The sequence below is a fragment of the Lepidothrix coronata genome, unplaced genomic scaffold (genome assembly GCF_001604755.1).
Source record: "Lepidothrix coronata isolate B3197 unplaced genomic scaffold, Lepidothrix_coronata-1.0 Scaffold244, whole genome shotgun sequence".
Classification (NCBI taxonomy): domain Eukaryota; kingdom Metazoa; phylum Chordata; class Aves; order Passeriformes; family Pipridae; genus Lepidothrix; species Lepidothrix coronata.
Window position 1 is genome coordinate 1,013,045 of NW_016690424.1, and position 20,356 is coordinate 1,033,400.

Genomic DNA, 20,356 nt, shown 5'->3' on the forward strand with positions numbered 1-20,356 from the left:
AGTTGAGGAGAGAAGTGAAACGGATCTGCAAAATTTTCCTGAAGAAGATGGATGGGGAAGAACTGTTCAGTCTCTCAGTGCAGGAACTCTGACTCAGCACATGAGAGCAGGAGGCAGGTTCAAAGCAGACAAAAAAGTGACTCTTACCCAGTGGGTCCCCCAAGCCATGGAGCAGCTTCCTGCAAGGTGCTTGGCTCCGGGAAAGGTTACAGCTTTAAGGGAGCAGCTCAAATACCATTTAAAACCACCTCTTAGCAGGTGAGAAATACAAAGGTGGAATCTCCACCTGAGTCACCATGGGAATGACTGCAATCCCTCAGAGTGCCAGGGAAGGGCTCAGGATGCCCAGGTACATGAACAGCAGGGGAAATGCTTCTGTGTGTTGGCTTTGAGCTTTCCATGTACAAAAAATGACAAAATAGGGGGTTGACTGTAGAAGTGGTTTCCTCTGCAGGAATCCCAGGCTGCTGCTCTGAGAAGCAGGCTTGTGTCACATCTGCCACTGCAGAGGACCCATGATCTGAGCTCAGCTCTAACTCAGACTTCAGACCAGGTCTTAGGATGCTTTTCCTTCCCACCAGTTTCCCCTTCTAAAACACTATTATCATGACCACAGCAGTAGGCAGTTGTTGCCCACATTACTTACTGATTCTACAATTCCCTTCAGATAGAAAAACATGACCTGGAAGCTTAGAGATGCTGTTGAATTCTTTTGCAGCAACCACCTCGTTTAGATGCACAAATATCACTGATACCTGGAGATTAGAGGGATTTAAAATGGATTAACTGTGACTCTGCTAAGAAGAACCTCTGAGCTAGAGAGATAAACATCAGCCAGAGTTTGGGAAAACTTCTGAACCCTCCAGTGCAGCGTGAGAGCCAAACTCTGAACTCAGCTCCAGACAAAACTCCCCCCTCTCAGCAGCCTCACTCAGGATTTCTTGCCCACCCCTCCCGAGCTCGTGGGACATAATGAGTAGAATACAGGATTAGATAGCTGAAGAGTCCAACCAAAATCTAGTCTGACAAAAGCCTGCACAAGTCCCTGCCTTTAGGTCAGGCTTTGCCATCCCAGACGCTGCCCAGGGATCCCATTGTCCAGCCTCCAACCACTTTCATTCATTCCCATTCAGCCCCCTGGGCTTTCCTGCTGGGCTGGGAACCAGCACAGCCATTCAATGGAGATGTCAGGTTTTGTGTAACAGACAGCCAGGCCAATATTGCAAGGAGCCTTTTTATCTCTTTGTGCCCACAGCAAAATTTAATCTGAAAAGCCAGGCTTAGTGTTTCTGACATGCTGGCACAGCAAATATTTCCCCACATAATTGTAAAAGATCATTTGTCAGAGTGCTGGCCCAGTGGTTACCAACACAGCTGAGATCTGGGGGCAAGCAGAGCATTTCCAAAATACTGTGTGTTTATCAGAAAGAAAGTATGGACTTTAATATTTCCATTCATTTGCCCTTCGTGCTGGTTGAGGTCAGTTGGTATTTGTCTGATCACATTTTCTCACTTCACTCCAAGTTGCTTGGTATGTGCATATATATGGAATATTAAAGATTCTGTTCAATAATGCAGAGGGCTGTGTGATACCTGTGTGATACCATTCCCCATGTGTGAGGTAAGTGCCTCACCTATATCTGCCCATAAAGGCATGTTAAACTTGGTTTCTCACGCTCTGTTGGGCCTGTCAGGGAGAGAAAATTGTGTTCTGGAACCCTGGAAAGAGGGATTTTTCTCATTTCTAGTCCAGGTAGTCCTGAGATAGAAACACAACATTATATCTCCTTGAAAAAAAGGAAAGAAGTATTACTGGGGAATCCTCTTTTCCCTTCAAAGCCCTGCAAGGATATAAGAACAGCCTGACTGTACCAGTGGAAGAGAACCAGGCAGGGAAGCTGGGCTGTAAAACACAAAGCTTAAGCAGATTACATGGCACGAGTTATTAACTGCATGGCATTGCATTATTCACTTCAAACATGAGCAAAGCCCTCCTCCCAAACTTACACCAGCAGCCTTGCTCTGGGATACAAAGAGCTGGATTTCCAACAGTGCTGCTGCTCCCACAGAGTGGGCTTTTGTTAGTACATATCCTACAACCCTCCAGCTGCACCATTACACTTATCTCAACCATTGGAATAACTCATGTCCCCAGAACAATTTAAATGGCTTAAATGGTCAGATGAGAAAGTAACTTCGTGAAATAGATCTTATTACTTTGTTCTGTGCAACTGTGGCCCAGGACTTATGTATGTTTTGAACTCTGACATTCGTATCTGTTATTTCAGAAGTCTGTTATTGTAGGGGTTACTCTGTCCTTGCCAGAACCAAAGATATAAAATACAGGCTATATCCTAAATATTTTAGTCCTAGATAAGTGTATATGTGATAAAGGAGCATGATGAAATTACCTGTTTAGATTATTAAGAAAAATCTCATTGAAAAATCTATTCACATCAATGTATGTGTCTTGGAGAAGACTATGTGCTATGAATTCTAGAGAACTCCATCTTGAATATCAAATACAGACAATTTAAAAAGCAAACGATGATTTAGAAGAGTTACACTTGGACTAGATGATGGCTGTAGGTGTATTCCAACAGAACTATCCTATTCTACAAGGAGAATTTGTCAGTTTTTTAAGCATTTTAAGCACTGTAGTTTCCCCTTTCAGGAAATTTAGTTTTTAAAAATAAACCCTGCTTAATCAGATTTTGAAGTTTCAGGTCTAATCCCCACCAGGGGACAGGGGAAGTTTTCCTGTAAGGACTGCTTTGTGCTTTTAACTTAAGAGACTTTTCTCCCATTGTTATAGGTGCTATGCTGGCAAATAAGTATAAAAACATAAACCTATAAATGGTAAAAAGTTGGAGGCACTGAATCCTTGGAAAGCTTCTAATGTCTAGAAAGTGAGTATCTTTCAAGCTGGCATCTCATGAGTGTGTTAAGACTTTTCAGCTTAGATTTTCTCCTGTAATAATGTAGTGCCATGAACAGTCCATGAGAGCAGCACTGAACAGGGCAGCACCAGCAGAACTCATTCAAAATCCAGTTTTCTTCACAGAAACCAAAACCCCCAGAACAAAGGCTGTTCTGGAAGCAAAACTTTGTCTGCCTAGATACAGTATTTCCAGTTCAGTGGACCATAGCGAGAGACTCTGAGAGCTTGGAAATAGTAAAGACAATTCCTTCTTTAATCTTCTGTGAGACCTCTGGGACCTTTTGATGCACTGGACTTCAGTATAGTGTAGTTATATTCCAGAGCCAGGAGTGGAGGTGGCCTGTCCAGCAGGAACTCAGCAGGAATTACAGCTGGGGACCCCCAGAATGTCCCAGGCTGGACCTGCAGTGTGCAGGGAGAGCCAACAGTGAGTGAGAATGGGCACTCCCCACAACTTAACCACAGCAACATCATTCTCCATGGGGAGGAATAATGCTGTCAAAATTAATAATACAGCCTTGTGAAATGGGGAAAATGTTTAAATACTCAGATAAGCTTTTACATATCTATAAGGATAAGATTTTATATGTCAATTAAAATACTACAGAAGTCCTTATCTATAGTCTGTGTGTGAAAACATCAAAATACTGATTATTGGAACCTGGCTAAAGATTGCTCAAGACTTGTTTTGTGTCTGTCTTTCTTTTTGTGAAGCACCCACTATAGCTCCCTGTCAGAGACAGGACAGTGGGCAAGATGAAACTCTAAGCATATTGTTCCTAATTTCTTCTTATATCCATTTAAAGGTCAATATATTTTTGTAAGCCTTACATTTTGTTTGGATTTCTGTAGCTTGTATGGACTGGTGATGTAACATCATGAGTCATACTCAAACCAGGCTCTGAGCAGCTTAAATCAATCCACTGATATCACTTTCATGATATCAAATTTGAGTTCTACATGATGAAGTTCCAACTTGTGGGCTTATCTCCATTTTAGAAGATACAGAAATTTGATTGCCACTTTTATTACAGGAGCAACTGAAAATCCCAATAATAATTGACTCCTCATTCAGCTTTATAAGCAACCTCTGCTTCAGGTCACTTCTGAAATTCTGAAATTCAACCCAGACTTTCAGGAAAATGTATTTGCTATTTTACAATGCATTAAAAACTGGCCCAAGATAAACGTTACATCAGTTTGGGGTTCTCTGTAAACATTTGATCCCCAATTTGACTGTCACAGGACAGGATGGTGGGTAAACAGGGACATATTTGCTGTCAGTGTGTTCACAAATGCTCAAATGTTTAGGGAGTGGTTACATCACACTACGGTCACGTCTCTAGGTTTAGCACTGTGCAGGGAATCCTCATTCTTTCTGCAACTTGGTCTAAATGTTTTGGTTTTTTACATAGGCTGCTGAAAGATGGGAAAACAATCCATTTCTTTGAAGCAGTAGCACGAGCAGAATGGAGATAAAACCCTACTGGATCTGCCAGCTTTTGAGCCAAAAGGATGGGACAGCAGCAGAACTCAATTCCAGTTTCCCAAGGCCAGAGGTGTTGTTGCCCCCTCTGAGTTATCCAGGGAATCACAGGGATTTTAGCACGACTGAGTCACAGAGACCCTGTCACAGCAGCAGCACAACCTCAGCATTTCATGAGCAGCTGTGGCACTGGGGACTCTCCTCCCTGGCTTTGGAAAACAAATCCAGTTCACTGCAGGAGTTACAGAGACCAGAATTTCAAATGTGATGGGTAGGGCTGTGCTGAGTTCCCAGGGAAGGGCAGATCCAGGGAACAATCCTGCACTGTCCCCATCTGTAAAAACAGGTTAGTCCCAGTCAGCAGCACTCACAGCGAAGAAGCTGCTCTTGTGCTCCAGCCCAGCTCTCAGACCCACATGTAGGCATCAGTTCCACAGGGAAAGGTAGAATATACATTCACTGAACAGCAGCAGACTGGCAATGCCAGATCACGCCTGGGCAGAAGAAACTATTTCCTAGAACCTTGCTCAGTGTAGGTAGGAAAATCCAGCAACTGAAACATGTTCACAGAATCCCATTGCCTGGACCCCATTAAAAGGCTGCCTTTGGAATAAAGGCAGGCCTGGAAGTTGTGCTCTGGGTTGGGATCTTGCTAAGCCCTTTCCCAAACAACAGTGATACACACTGAAATAACCTTTGATCCTTCATGGCCTTTCTGAGAACTGGAGCAAACAGTGGGCTTAAGGGATACTGGGAATTGTATGCATGGCATTATGTCTAATTCCTAAATTCCCGTGATTCTGTAAGTGTATTTAAATAACAGTGTTTAAAGCAGGTGCCATCTCACACAAGATGCTCTCTGTCATCGCTGGTGCGGAGCTGGAGGCTGCTTGAGGCAGTGGGGCATGAGGAGGTTTAACAGTCATCTGAAGCACATCTGCCTATGGCATATCCTGTCTGTCTGCTGCTAATGAAGTGTTTGGGTCTTAACTGGAGATCTGGGAACACTCTGGCATTTTAAACAAATGCTTCTGCTAGAAAATCAAATGTATGCACTGGTTGGGGTTTTTTTACTGGCTTAGGCCTTCCATCAAACCTGGAGTCTGTCACTTCCCAAACCAGCAGTAATAGTGGCCCTCACATCTGACACTAAGGTCCTTTCTGTTCCCAGTGGGATGTGGACCTGAAAATAACAGTGTTTATCCTAAATATCCCAGTTCTGGGAAGAATCAATGAAATTCAGTGAGCCTTTGCTAATGCAAACCAGACTTGTGCAAGCTCAGGGGGTGCTGTCATTAATCCTTTGAGGGCATAAACCTACAGCTGCTGTAGTTCACTGCCCGCAGCTTTTTTTAATGACCCTCCAGATATATGATGTTTAGTGTACTCGTGCCCTGTTTAGAGGAATTTACAATCCAAAAGGCAGGCAGAGCATGTGAAATCCTACCTTTAGCTGTTATTGCCAGCCTGATCGCTGCAGAGGGTGAAAATTCACCCCCAGAGCCTCTCTCAGTCACTGAACAACGTGGCACAGGCAGAGCAGCAAACGCTCAGGCAATGAGAGATTGTACTGATCAGTTAGACTCACAACAATCAAGATCACTTTAAAGAACAGAAATGATGTTTGGAGGGAGAAGGGCACTCTGCTGATAAATCTCAGGCTTAACACTGCAGGTGTTGCACTTGGCACACACTGTATTGATTTTTTTCCCCATTTAGTTGTTTAAAGTATCTACAGAAAACAAAACCAAGAAATATTTGCATTCACTACAAAGCCCTGCTTCTGGTTGATTTTAGTCTGTCTCATGTGAAACAGTCTCTTGACAAACAGTCTGTTCAATAGTTATAACTCAAACAACAGACCAAAACATGAGGCTTTATTGTGGGACTGGGCTGAAAGAAGCCCAGGAACTCTGCAGAACATCACTCCTGTCTCCGCTCTCACCTCAAAGGGGCTCCTTCAGATCTCCAAAGCCTTCTATACTTGCTCTGATGGAAACTTCAAAAAGCAGAATATGCCATGTCTGAAAGGTTTCCATGAAATTCTGGTGTGCAGATAGGATAGCTTTAAAAATTGAAACAGCAGCATTAGATTGAAACAACTGAGTATGGATAAAAGGGATTTTGAACTTTTATTTCATATATCTCTTGAAACATAATGTGTCTAATTACTAAAGCCTGGCGGTAAAACACAGGAACATACTCTGCTTTCATTTTTTACCATTTTCTGTATTAGAAATGAGCACAGACTGTATTATCCCCAAGTTCTCAAATACAAACAACATACTATGAAGGTCAAATCAATCTTCTTCCTGCTGTTTGGCTTTATGAAATGTAGAAAGTGACAGTAAAATTAAGGTCAAATTTCCTTTGAAAGATTTACAAATTTAAGGGTTTCTTCCTCAAAAATTCTCATCCCACGTGCTATATCCCCGTTTTCTAATGGACCACCTTCACCCACCTAAGACTCCATGGGCTAAGGAGCTTCCCAGTGCAACCAGAAATCAACTGCAACTGCTGTGACTATACTTGCTTTTGAGGTGGAGAGCTACACATTTCCCCTCCCTTTTCAGTGCTTGCAGTAAAAGCTGGAAAAGTTTATAGCTGGATCACAAAGGGTCAGTGCAAAATTTCTAGAAGGTTTTAATTAACAAATATTTCTGCGTGTCATATTTTGTCAGGTTTTATCCTGGCCTGTCTTCCTTCTAATGCATAAATCTCAGCATTTGAAACTGAATTGCAGAATGTCAAAAAGCCAAGGGAAAAGATTAAGGCCTATATTTGGGGCAAGAGGAATGGATCAGCATTAGAAAGTTTGTGATCTCTTCCAAGACTGAGGCAGATGGGAAGTTTTCCAAAAGAGTTGCCCAGGGCAATAAAGTATAAATAGAAAATACCTGGTTGTAGAAGTTTCAATATTAGTCACCTACTGTCAACTAAAATGAAAAGCTAGATATATTTTATGAATACCTGAGGTTTTTAACTCTGCTAAAGCCCTATGATGTTAAATTGAATCTGTGTGGACATTAAGATAACACAACTGGTATCCCCTACTGCTTCAAACACCCACATTTATTTTAAGTCTTCCTCTCAGTGCTGCATTACAGAAAACTTCTGAGAACTGCTTCCTGTTTTTCATACAGATTTCACTCTTTTCCTGTGGAAATCTATTGAGGAAACTCTGTGGAAACAAGAGGAAGTATCTGTTGCTAAATACCTGTGGACTGTGCAGAGGAACCGTCCTTGCCCGCCGTGGGGCTCCTGTGGAGGGCAGGGCTGTGTGAGATGGGCTGTGTCCCACAGAGGGCACAGGGAGCCCCAAACCAGCTGCACTCACTCACACACAGCCAGGCTGTGCTGGGGGGGACTCCAATAAACAGGGAAAAACTGCAATGAAGCATTGGCTAAAAAAAAAAAAAAAAAAAAAAGGGGGGGGGAAATACATAAGCAAAGAGCCAAAGCCTTTTGTCAGAATAATTTCAGGTCATGTTGATTAGGAAAACATGAACCCTGGTTACCAACGTTCCTATGAGGAATTTTCCTAGTAACAAGGTCCATTCCTCTTCTTCTCCTCATTTATTAGCTCTTTTACTGAAGAGGAACCACTGCAGCCTGTGATGGCCACATAACATGAGGGAGTAAAACAGGAGCACTGAGCCATGTAGGGTTAGAGATCTTACCTACCTGATGTTCCTTTTTAATAACCCAATGTTAGTACATTCTGTAATACCTTAAATACACAACAGCTGAAACAGAATCACCCTCACAACTGGGGTTTGCATCACCTTTAAGGCTGCTCTGATTTGCTGTAGACCTGGGATTTTCTAGACTGTGGAGGTAGAAAATGCAATGCAAAAGTAGAAAGGTCACTTAACGTATTTCAACATAATTCAATGTCCCATTCTGTTTCCTGACAGTGCCAGGCTTGACAGAACCTGGACATTTCCCCCGCAGGACTGCAGGTCTGCTGCATGGCTGAGCATTCCAAAGAGAAACTGAGCCCCGGGCAGTGTTAAAGGAGGGAAGGTGGCTTTGTTTCAGTTTTCCATACCCTTGTTAAATGATCTGTATGCAATTTCCAGGGCAATCAAGTGTTTTGCTTGATCTGAAAACCCAGGGGTGAGTGTGGGGCAGGGGGCAGGAGTGAGAGTTATTTTAAGTTATTAATAAAATCTACCTGCTCCTTTGTCCTGCAGAAAGAAGTCCTATTATCATTTATATCATAGTCCTTTCCAAGGGCTCCTGTCAGGGTTTCATTGTACCTTGTGCTGACTCACAGGGAACACCCCTGGCTGGCTCTGAAGGGTCTCTGTAAAGCCATTTTAGAACATTATCCCAGCTGAACCACATCAGTGCTGAATAGATTACACCACCACCAGGTTTTACTCTAACAGAGACCATTATTGATCTTGTTTTCATCCCAGTAATACTTCTGATGTCAAACCTGTCACGAGTCCCTTGTGCTGACACAAGACACATTTATGGTGTTCCATCACTGATGTCCTACACCAACAGTCCTGTGCTCCAAGCACATTTCATAAGCAGACCTGCATGTGAAGGGGTATCAAAAACTGGCCTTAACAGTGCAACAACATTTCAACAAATGAGAAACCATCAAAATCTGGCCAATAAACCGTTATACTGGTTATATATGACCACAATTGGATTCTTAGGCTCTCTTTGCTGGCCTTCTGTGTGCCCAAGTTGCATTTCTTAAATGTATTTTAATAGCTGTTTATTCCCACAGTCTAGTTGCTTAATCATTTTAGCTTAAAATACCTTAAAATACCATATTTGATCCACTGGAAATCATCTGTAAACCTGGAGGTTTTATGTACACCCCTACAGTAACCTGTATTTATGGCATCTCTTTTTTAACTCCACTAAGTATCTGTATTAATTTATTTTTACTTTCTACACATGTTCAGTGCAGTTGCCTGGGGCCACCCCACAGATTCCAGGGGATTCTAAGTGGTAGAGGAGAGGAGAGTCTTTCCCAGGGGAGTATAAAGATTGGCTAAGTCCCACATGAATCATGATTTTGTGCTACTAAATCATCATGGAAATGAATACAGTGTAATCATATTACAGGAACTGAAAAATGGCCTATAAGGCAAAAGCTTGAGGAAAGCTGTAAATGAACTTGTAAAACCATAACCCGAACTTGGATTGAGTCAACTATTTGAAAATAGTAATACTGAAATCTTTACTTCGGAAAGTGTTTAAGGAGGTGTGGAACTGTATTTATGTAAGGATTGCAACTGATAGAATGAAACCAAACTGTAATTAAATTGGTTTATGTCAATGAGAGTACATACTTGGCTAAAATTATGCACCTAATTAGATATTTGCTGCAGTAGGAAAGGTACTGTACAAAGTTTAATCTTAGATGAAGTTTAAGTGAATTTGGAGATAAATACAATACAAACCTGCTTGGACTGAGGTTCATCAGATAAGGAAATGGGACAAGAAAATAAATAAATTAAATAATAATAAATAATAATAAAAATAAAGAAATAAGACAAGCAGAGTCTTGTCACCCATGGAGAAGGGAGACGAGATAAACATGTTAGAAATCGGTTCATGCGTTCAGGGAGTAGCTACATATGGTTACACTTCTGTCACTGGCTTTTTGACCTTCAAATAGTGTTTCCTATTTAACCTTCTCACCAATAAAAGTCAAAATAGAAGCTGCTATATTTGCTGTCAAAATATACCAAGGACCCCAATAAATGCAGAAGCACTAGGTGATATTTTGTAGTCTCCATGAACTGGCAAATAACTTATAAATATTTGCAGAGGAAAATGACAACTTTGGGATTACTCCAAAGGGAGAGTTATTTTTCACCAAACGGGACAACAGAGGCTTCAAGACGGCAAAGGACAGGACAGGCTGCTTTCAGGAAACTCAGAACTGTTTCAGAGAGGCATCAGAAGAGCAGACCCAGAGCTGAGGTGTGGAGGAACACGCAGCAGGACAGTGTCTGACAGAGAAACTGCCCTCGGAAGCTCTGAGGATGTTTTTACAAACAGCAAACACGACAGGCTGAGGGAATTGTCATCCTTGTTTCCTGCCACAGGATCTGAGGGCCGTGGGGCTGTGACTTGCCCACGTTCCCAGTGGCAGTGCTGGCACTGACTCACCATCCACGGAGCTCCTGCCCGGGCTCAGCCACAACCACCTGGGCAGCACCAGGACCTGCAGGCACCAAACAGCTGGACAAAGGGCCTCTCTCAGGGCACAACTGTCCTCAGAGAGCTTAAGAAATATCCAACTTAGATGCAAAGCCCCTCCCCTCACACATTAATGTCAGATTTTCCCAAATCCTGAATAAGACCCAGTCAGGAACAACTTGCAACCAGCTTAAGGCACACTGATGCTGTTAGATGAGCCATCTGCCTCTTCTGTTACTCTGCATCCATGAGGCTCTAAGTCTAGGAAGTTCTGAAATAAATCCTGAAGGAATTTACATGCCAGTAAACAGGTCCTTTGGGAGTTTGCACCACTGCTGTCGGCAGTTTTGCATACACACGACAGAACTGAGAAACAGCTTTGTCACAGGTTTTAAGCTTTCAGAGTTGAATTCACAGGCTCTACTCCCTGACTCTGTTAGGAAGAACAGTTTTCTTGATCTAGGAGACATGAAAAGGCTCCCTGGACATTTGATCTTCACTGACACACTCCAGCACACAGGAGATAATGGGAGGATTCCTGGGGATTAAACACCTCACGGCTACGTGAAGGAACACACGGGGGTGGTGGTTGTTACACAGCAGTGGCAGAAGGAAATTATCTGCAGAAGCACAGCTCTGCTGCTCTTCTTTCTCTGGCTTACATGCTTGATGTCCTGTGTCCTGGTCAGAGCTATCAGTGCTTTTGAATGCTGTAGGATTTAGTTATTAATTTTTGATTATAGGCTTTCGAGCATCTTTCTGTGAAACACAAGTCAGGACTTGTGTTGTTTAGACAAAAGTCTAAAACTCCTGAGTTTAAAAAGCAGGAAGGACAAATAGATTTAGAATATATCCAGACAATTCTTTCACGGGGGTGTGTCTGTATTTGTTTTCACAGGCCTCAGTTGCTATTCCTTATGGGCTGGGCTAAATGGAGATCTCAGAGTGTCAGAGAGAGGTTTCCCCAGGGGGACTGTCCACCTGACTAGAAGCAAAGAGGGTTGGAAATCACAGAATACCAGGTTGGAAGAACCTCAAGGATCACCTGGTCCTCCCTTTCTTGGCAAAAGTGTGGTCTTGAGTGAGAATTTATTCTCCCATGAGATTCAGCCTCACTCAAACCCTGTGCTTCCTGAGAGCCTGGAGAGGCAGATTGCTCACACTGCTTGTCTGGAGTGACTTGTAATGTAGTGCCTGTGCAGAATTTTCAGCCAGCTCCAGGCAAAAGGACCTCTGTCCTGTCCTAGGGTGGAGTGGAGGATGTTGACCTGAGGGAGGGCACCCATGAGGTGTAAAGTATCCTGGGGGAAGCCTGGCACAGCCCCCAGTGCTGAGTGCAGCCAGCAGGACGGATCCAGGCTGGATCAGCCCTCCCTTGGGAATACAGCTGAGATGGCTGGCATGGCACAGTGGGAGGAACATCAGCACAAGTCTTCTGAACTCACCTGCACACAGCCAGGGACCCTGAACACACACATGGCCTATTAGGGAGGTCCAGCTTCCTAAAAGGGGTATTTGCTCTCTGGGCTGAGAGGGTTTCCCCACGTTGGTGTGACAGGGAGGTGGTGTTTAGCCAGCAGTTAGTCAGAGGGGTGGTACAATAGTGAATAAAACCCTTCTGGTCCCTCAGCTGTCCCAGGTACCTCAACACACAGACTGTGCTGCTCAGCATTACTGGGGGGTCCAGCACCAGCCCCAAGTCCACGTACAGAATCTCATGAGCTCATGGAGTATTTCTGACACTGCCAGCTTAACACACACTTCAGGTAAACTAAATTAATTGTTCCACTATGGAATGAAGGCAAACTTGAGAGTAGAGCTGTGTAACAGAAAAGGAAGAGCAACAGATCCATGACCTTCAGTTCCAGGATGAGGAGGAAAATTGAATCCAGGTTTTTAGCTCAGACTTCAATCTTGTGCAAGGTTTAGCAAATGTCTTTTGTGCTAATAGTTAATCAAGAACAGGTGATTCTTGAATTTGTCTAGCTTTATTTAGGTCTATGTTGTGTACATCCAAGCTTCCAGTGTAAATATCTGAATTTCTGGCTAGCAGGGTGTGGCAAAAGAGTTCTTTATTCCCGTGGAACAACAGCTGCAAAACATTTCCTTTATTTTGTCAGAGAAGAATTCATTAAGGGGCAGGAATATCTGAGTGACATAATTCCAGAGTGATGCACGTTTGTCCTGGATAGTTAAGTGACTATTAACCACAAAATACCCCACACAGCAAAGAGCAGCCTGGTTCAGCACAGATACACTCAAGAACTATTGCCATGCAATATAATCCCTTGTGAGGTGCAGGACTTACAGAAGCCCTATAATTACTTCCTCTGTTTAGCCTAATTGTCAGATGTTATCTTCCATGGAGAAGCCCAAGTGACTAATAGCTTATTAAGAATGGTAAACTGAAGTTTCAAGGCCAAAAAAGGTTAAGGAAAACACCAAACAGCGAGACTCGGAGATCCTGAGCTGCTTTTCAGAGCTGAAGGGAAAGTATTCTGTAAGATACAGGATGAAACCTGCCCATGCAGCTGTAATTCAGCTTCCTTAATCATTTATTTGTAAGAAATGTGTATGTATGCATGTGTGTGTCTGTGCATAAGGGCTCCTGTTTTGTACTTGGATGGCCTTGCTAATGCACTGATATTTATCTTGACTGTAAGTGTGTCCTCACCTGACACATTGCAAAGGAAGGAGTAGGGGTTTAGTACACTCTGCACCCCAGTATAATAGACCAGACTAGAAAGAGGACATTCAAAATATTCTGCCAGTTTTAGGCTCCCCCTCTGACTGATCTAAATGTTCCCAGTACCTGATATTTCAGAGCAAAGCACTCAAGTGAGAACTGCCATGATCCCACCCTTCCCTGCAGTTCTCATGCCCTGTAGTCTCAAATTCCATGAAAAAAAGAATGATCAGGACTCAATTATTATCTGCACGTGTGCAACAAGGTAATTATGTCAAGAAAGCCTAACTGAAGTAATTTGCCTGACACTGTGGATGGTCTCTGGCAGAGACAGGAGTGGAATCTCCTTCCCCAAAGGAGCTTTGAGCAGCTTTGGCAGGGACACTCCATTCTGTTCCCGTGTGTCTCGCCTGACTTGCTGCTTGTAGGTGAAAAAGGAACAAAGGAACCTCCTGGCAGAAGTTTCCTTCTCTCTCCTGCTGTTGTCCATCTACAGAAATCATTCATCTCCTGCCTGAGGCAAAGGTCACATAGGACAAACAGACTGGGATGTTCCAGATAACAACTGTACTGTCGTGCATGTGCTCCAGGGACATCTTGGGAATTAAGAACCTTAAAAAGAAAAAAACGACCAAATACACATAAAACACAAGAATTTGTATCAGGCAGCATCATCACATCTGTGTTTTCCACCAAGAGGGTCAGATCCCCACATTCTCTGCATAGATTCCTGCTCTGAGGTGACAGCCCAGTAAATTATCATCCTGCATGTGGCCCTGCATTGGGAGAGGGAGCAAAAACTCATTTGTGTGTGGTTTTCCCAAATATTTACTGACAGGAGAGTGATGGCAAGACTTCCAGAACTTGGATAGCATCCCAGGTTTTATCAGGGAGTCTGTTTGGGCCTCAAGCACTTTTTTCTGCATATTTCATCTTCTGTCCTTTTACTCGTCTGTGTTGAAATCTGCTGTTGCTGCAATTCCCAATCCCACTGTAACCACTGTACCTGTCCAGGGTGTGACTCAATCCCATGTTTCCATCAGCAGGAAAACTGCTCACTCCTGTCACAGCTCTGCATTCTGCATCCCCAAAGGATGCAGCTCTTAGGGCTGTGCTTTGACTCACATTTTAAACTTCTCTCCAGAAATAAGAGAGGGGTGAGATATTTTAAACACAGACTAAGGACCTACAAGGACCTTTAGAAATCCATTTACTTCTGTTGTTTTTGCTTACCTGAAAACTAAAAGATCATCCCAAGGAATATTGGATTGTGAGACATTCAACCCAAATGGCATGGAAAAGCAATATGCAATGAAAGATCTTTGCATCTAAACCTTTGAGGATCAAAAATGTCAGGAACAGCAGGAAATACATTTTTCTAATCTGACCTCTGATTTTAAGAAACAGAGTAACAAGAAGGCAGTTGACAAATGAACAATAAGGACCTGTGCTAAGAGCAGCCAATTTCTGAAAAACAGTTTCCTCCAAACAGTCCAAGTTCACAGCAGTTGCTCCGTGGAATGGGACAGTGGGGACAATGAAAGGCACTGTCCATTCTGTAATTTAATTGTAGCTGCACAAAGGTTTGTGCTGCCTCAAAAATGCTTGCAATCATCATAGGAAGGACAGCAAGCTACAGCTCTGTGTGGGACAGCACCATTCCAGGGTTTGCCTGCTTGTATCCAACATGCAGGAAGATGGAAAGGTTCTGCAAGAAAACACATGGCCCTCAGTTAAATGACTTTTTTCTGGAGGGTGGTGATTTTGGCAAGAAAATGAAAATCAACAGCCGACAACAGGAAACCTCCCATAACTGTAACCATTGTACAGGCATAGTTGCAGTTATAACTACACTTTATAACTACCCATATAAACCCAGGATACTGAGGCATCTTTACTATTGCCACTATAACTTCATACTTTTACAAATTTATATATAATGGCTTACAGATCAAGCTATTCAAAACCTGAGATTCAGCATCTGGATTGATCACAGAAAGCTCATTCATATGATTTCTGTTGGAGAGGAGTTCACAACCCACAGCACCAACCAGAGACAGATGGATTCAGAAAACCCACACAGACATTTTTAGCTCCAGTGTGAAAACATATTTGATCTCAACAGTAAATGAAAAGTCATAAATAAATCAAAAATATGCACACCTTCTCAACTCTGTAATTCCCTGGAGAGGATAAACCAGAATGGAACCATTCTGAGTTCCCTGAACTCTGACAGTTTGGATAAAATAGTACAAAAATAAAACTCACACCTCATTTTGGTTAAAAACCAGAAGTCATACACTTTGAATATAAGGCATGGCTTAGTTTGTATGACTGTACTCGAGGCAATGTTATTACACAGCTGTTTGGTCTGCTGCAAGTCAGTCTCTAAAAGAGACGAGTTAAAGGCCTGTGAAGGTGAAGTTAATAATTCCTTGGAGCTACTTTATGATTAGTCAGGAATTAAATATTTAAGTTCAAGATTTGCTTGGCACCAGAGGCAGGTGGGGTTTGCTGCAGTTGGATGTTTCCATAACAATACAGGAGAGCCAATTAAAAGCCAATTAGTCATGGACATTACTTTAAGGTCCAGTACTTTGCAAACTCTCCCCCCTTCACTGTTCCTTCCCTGGGCTGCCCTTTATGCTCAGCACAAAGGCTCAGATGAATGGGGGCTCTTTGCCTGTCTCCATAGAAGCCTCCCCACGCTGACACAAACCCTTCCCAGGCACCTCCAGCCCTGCTCCCCCCTCTGATCTTTGCCCTAAACAAATGTGCTGTTTATTCACTCTTCTCCTCATTTATGAAGAACCATTGGATGCTGTATGAATACTAATGAGAAAAGAATTAAACCTGTGTTTAAGAGTGAGTGAGGTTTCCTCCCTTCAGCATTTGCCATGACAGCCAAAGCCTTGGCCCCTCTTGTTATGCTCTTCTCTGAATCCCCAAATCTCTGTCACTTGAAAATTAAGAGTGCAGATTTGACACTAAAGAAAATAAAGAGCTCCCAGATAGAAAAAGATGGCCTAGTGGTTAAATCACATGATGAGAAATGGGGAAATGGGGTGTTTCATTGTTCTGCTACCAAAGAGCACCACCATGACTCCACCCACGCCTCCATCACCTCCCCTGAGAAGGAGGATGAAATCCTGTGTGCTCCAACAACAGCACCTAAGTAGCCCTTAGAAATTAAACCTTCTGTACTGTGTGGTTTCATCTGCTTTAAAGACCAAAAAACAGAGGAAATCCAGTCAGAAATTTGAAATATCCTCCAAAATGGATGTAGGATGCTATGTCATGGCAAAACTAAAAGATGGAAACAGCCCCTTTCTTCCAATTGACAGCAAAGATCCATTAATATCCTTAATGCTGTTCTTGTACTGTGTGATATTTCTGATTAGAATCTTCTTCAATCCATCTAATTTTTAGCTCTAGTTTAAAGAAATGCCAAGTTTTGCCTTTGCTACATGAGCAGCATTAGCAGCCCCTTCGCCCCTCTCAATTTCTGTACAGACAAAACCACCTCCAGCTCTGCCTCTTGATCTTTGGCACCAAACTTGGCAGATTAATGCCTTAAACTGGATTTGGGTGATGCAAATGAAAATTACCCGTGTTTATAGATCCCTCTTTTGGAACTCTATTGCACAGACACTGCCCCTCCCTTTACCTCTGTCACCAGGCTGTTGGTGCTGTCCCTTCCTGCCACCTTCCCTGGGCACTGCGGTGAATAAATGTTGGACTCCTGGCAAGACATACCAAACCAACAAATTTCCAGTTTTATTGCTTCCAGCGGGTCCTTGACATGGTATTTTAGCTGATCAAATACAAAATCCCTTGGGTTTTAGAAGTTTCCACATCTACTCATGCTGCTGCTGCTTTGTTTCCCTTCATTTTTATCTGGCTCTGAAATTCCAGCTTGCCTGGCCACGTGTTCCTTCACACATGTTTGAAGTCTGCCCCTTTCCTGAACACCTTGAAACAATTTCCATGTGTGGGGCAAGAAAAGAAGGCTGTATCTTCATCTCTCTTTTTAGTTAGGTGTAAGGGACACTGACTTTGTTGTATTTTTTCTTGGGGAAACTAAAGCACAGTGTGATTTGATGCGAAGGATAGAGCCTGTGCCACCTGGGGCTGAAAACCTTGGCTGAAAACTTACATTTCTTTCCAGTTTCCCAGATGAATATCTCCAGAGTAGATAGACAGGGCTGTCTTTAATCCATATATTGGGCAGAGACTCAACAAAACACACCATCTGTGTGGCTCCCTTAGTTTCTCCACATTAGGAGAGAGCTGACGAGTCCTCTCAAGATAATTACTACAGAATAGTAAGTTTTTACTTTGTATTTAATCAACTTCCCTTATAAGGACAACAGAGAAGTGACAGTTAATATTTAGGTTTGCCTTGAATGTCATCTAAGTAGAGGGAGTTTGCTGTTCTAAGTCCTGAATTATATGGGAGGGGGTTTTTTGTCCCACCAAACTTCTTAATGTTCCTCAGACTGCACATCAGTCGACACCAGGCTGCCAGATGTCAGAAGTCAATACCACCAGCACATCTCCTGTTAAACATCACAGCCTTTACCCACACTTACTAGAGAAGATTTTCATGATACTTGAATATTCTCAATATTTTATAGGTTAAAATCTTAACCAGCTCCATAACTACAATGAATAATCACTGAAATGTCATCTCTGGGAATCTCTGAAACCCAAACAGATCTAAATTATGCTGCAGCTCAAAACTAAGAGAGCAATCTGCTAAATACCAGCTAGGGTGCTCAAGAAATAATAAAGGATTCTTATTGAGTACCGGACCCAAAAATATGTTTGTCTCCACAATGAAGGAAATCAGCACATTTCAAAACAATGAAATGTAATATTCTTGTGGCAGGAATGTCCCCCAGTAGCTGTCCAGAGCTCTGATGCTTCCCAGAGCCCCCATTGTGAATGCCCAAGCTTAACAGTGCATTTCATTTGGGCACTGTTCCATAATGACTTTTTCCAGAACTAATGGAGCTGGAATGACTGTCCAGGCTCCATTCTGGGGATTGCTATTTCCCTTGGCTTTACAGGAAATCCAGTTGTTGCTAAGCTAAATAATGCCATAAATTGCAAATGCAGTAAGTCACTGGTTTTTCATGCAGTCAGTTCTACTCGGGGGGGGTCAAGTGAGTGCTGGTTTCTAAGCAGGGCTTAGCTCAGCTTCTGTCCCTGGTGATGTTTTCAAATACTGACTCTTTTGTTAAATTCATGATCTTATTTACTTCATGTACTTTCACAGGCAACAAGGGAACCAGCATTGGTGTGGCTCTGCAGGAGCAGCTGTGTGGGATTAAACCAAAGCTCTGCAATACTGATCTCTAGCTCAGCATCAGCTGCTCTGTTGCACAGCTCAGGCCTGTTTCTGGCTGCAGCTGAATTTACAAATTACAACACCTAAAGGAAGGATTTACAAGATTTGTACAAAAGGTCATGTTATACAACTTGTTTCAGCAGGACCAATTTGCTAAATGTTTGAACTCTCATTTTTGATGACTACTTAGTGTGTTAAGTAGAAGGAATATTCAATATTTTGCCAGACCAAAACTAATCTTAGGAAGAATTTGGAGGAACCTAATTCAATACAGAACTCTTGAATTTGATTTGTTTTCTTCTGCAAGTAGATTCTTTGTGAACTACACAACAGCCCCTACCGGCAATATTAGGTTCTTACCATATTATAAAATCTAATTTCTTAAATTCTCCATAGCTCTTATTTCAGTAAGATTTTATGGAAATAAGGAGCATATTATGTATATTGTGTGAAAAAAAACCAAAATCTTCAGAATAAATTCAGCACTATGTGTTGCCTTTCAATTTTGTAGACTTTATTTACTATTTAGCATGTAAATAGGAGTCATAGAATTAATTTTCTTTGTCAGCTACATTGTTTGCTTCCATTGCATTCCCTCTAAAATATCAATACTGCCCCTGAGTATATCCCTAGGTAGGGGAGCCAAACTGAACCAAGCCAAATGTACTCTCATAAAAAGAGAGTATTAGCTCCAATGGACTCACCATGACTTGCATTTCACACCAAAAGAAATAGTTTATTAAATTGTTAGAAAATTTCTATGTTATTAGATTTTGGTTCATGCACAGTAAGAGTTTCCATTGCACTACACTCAGTGATTTGTACTCTCTTACATGCTTAGGTCTTTTCTGGATTGGGGTAGAACATCGTCAACTCAACTACACGTAAATATATTGTGAGTCTTTCCTCTGACAGGAGTTACCCTGAACCTCCTGGAGGACACTGCCCTAGTGGTGTCCACCTGGGTAACCTGAAGTTCCTCAGTCAGGTCAACCATTGGCCTTCTCTGAATTCAATCACTATTTTCAAAAGAGGTTTTGTTGGCACGTTTAAGGGCTCAAATTCATCAGTTCCATTACTTGATCTGTGTATCACCCCTTGAAAGCCATTTCCTGTAAACCACCTGGATGTGACATCCTCTGATTGCGCTCGGTAACAGACACCATTTCCAGGGAGGTGCCAGCTCTGCCCAGAGGTTCTTACCTGTACCTCGCTGGTCTCCAGGTGTGTCACTGCTTCTGGATCATTCTTTTTGACTTCTCAGTCTGACGCTGATTCACCTCCAGTACTCAGATGACTTGGGTCAAAACTGCCTGGCATTTCTGAGCCCAAGGGAGCGGGTGCAGGATTTCTGCCCCAGCCCTCGTGAGTGCTGAGTGCCCACGGTGAACACAGAGCACCCGCTGCCACGGCACTGCCAGGGGGCAGGGAGGGGTGATGGCCAGGGCAGATGTTCCATACAGAGGTTCTAGATGTCTTTAAATAATGTAAGGAGGATCTGAAGCCACTGGAGAGCATCCAAAGGAGGCAATGAAGATAAGGAAGGGCCTTGATTTGAAGCCGTGTGAGGACACTGAGGGTACTTGGTGTGTTCAGCTGGAGCAGAGGAGACTGAGGGGAGACCTCAGTGCAGTTCCAACTGCCTGGGCAGGGGCAGAGGAGGGGCAGGGACTGAGCTCTGCTCTGGGGGGACCAGGGACAGCAGCCAGGGAATGG

At 42.8% G+C, this 20,356-nt stretch overlaps 1 protein-coding gene across 1 annotated transcript in view; it reads left to right on the forward strand.

The window, feature by feature from the left end:
• Positions 1–20,356, forward strand: part of EFCC1 (EF-hand and coiled-coil domain containing 1) — a 56,245-nt gene that overhangs the window by 15,707 nt on the left and 20,182 nt on the right. The window lies entirely within an intron of this gene.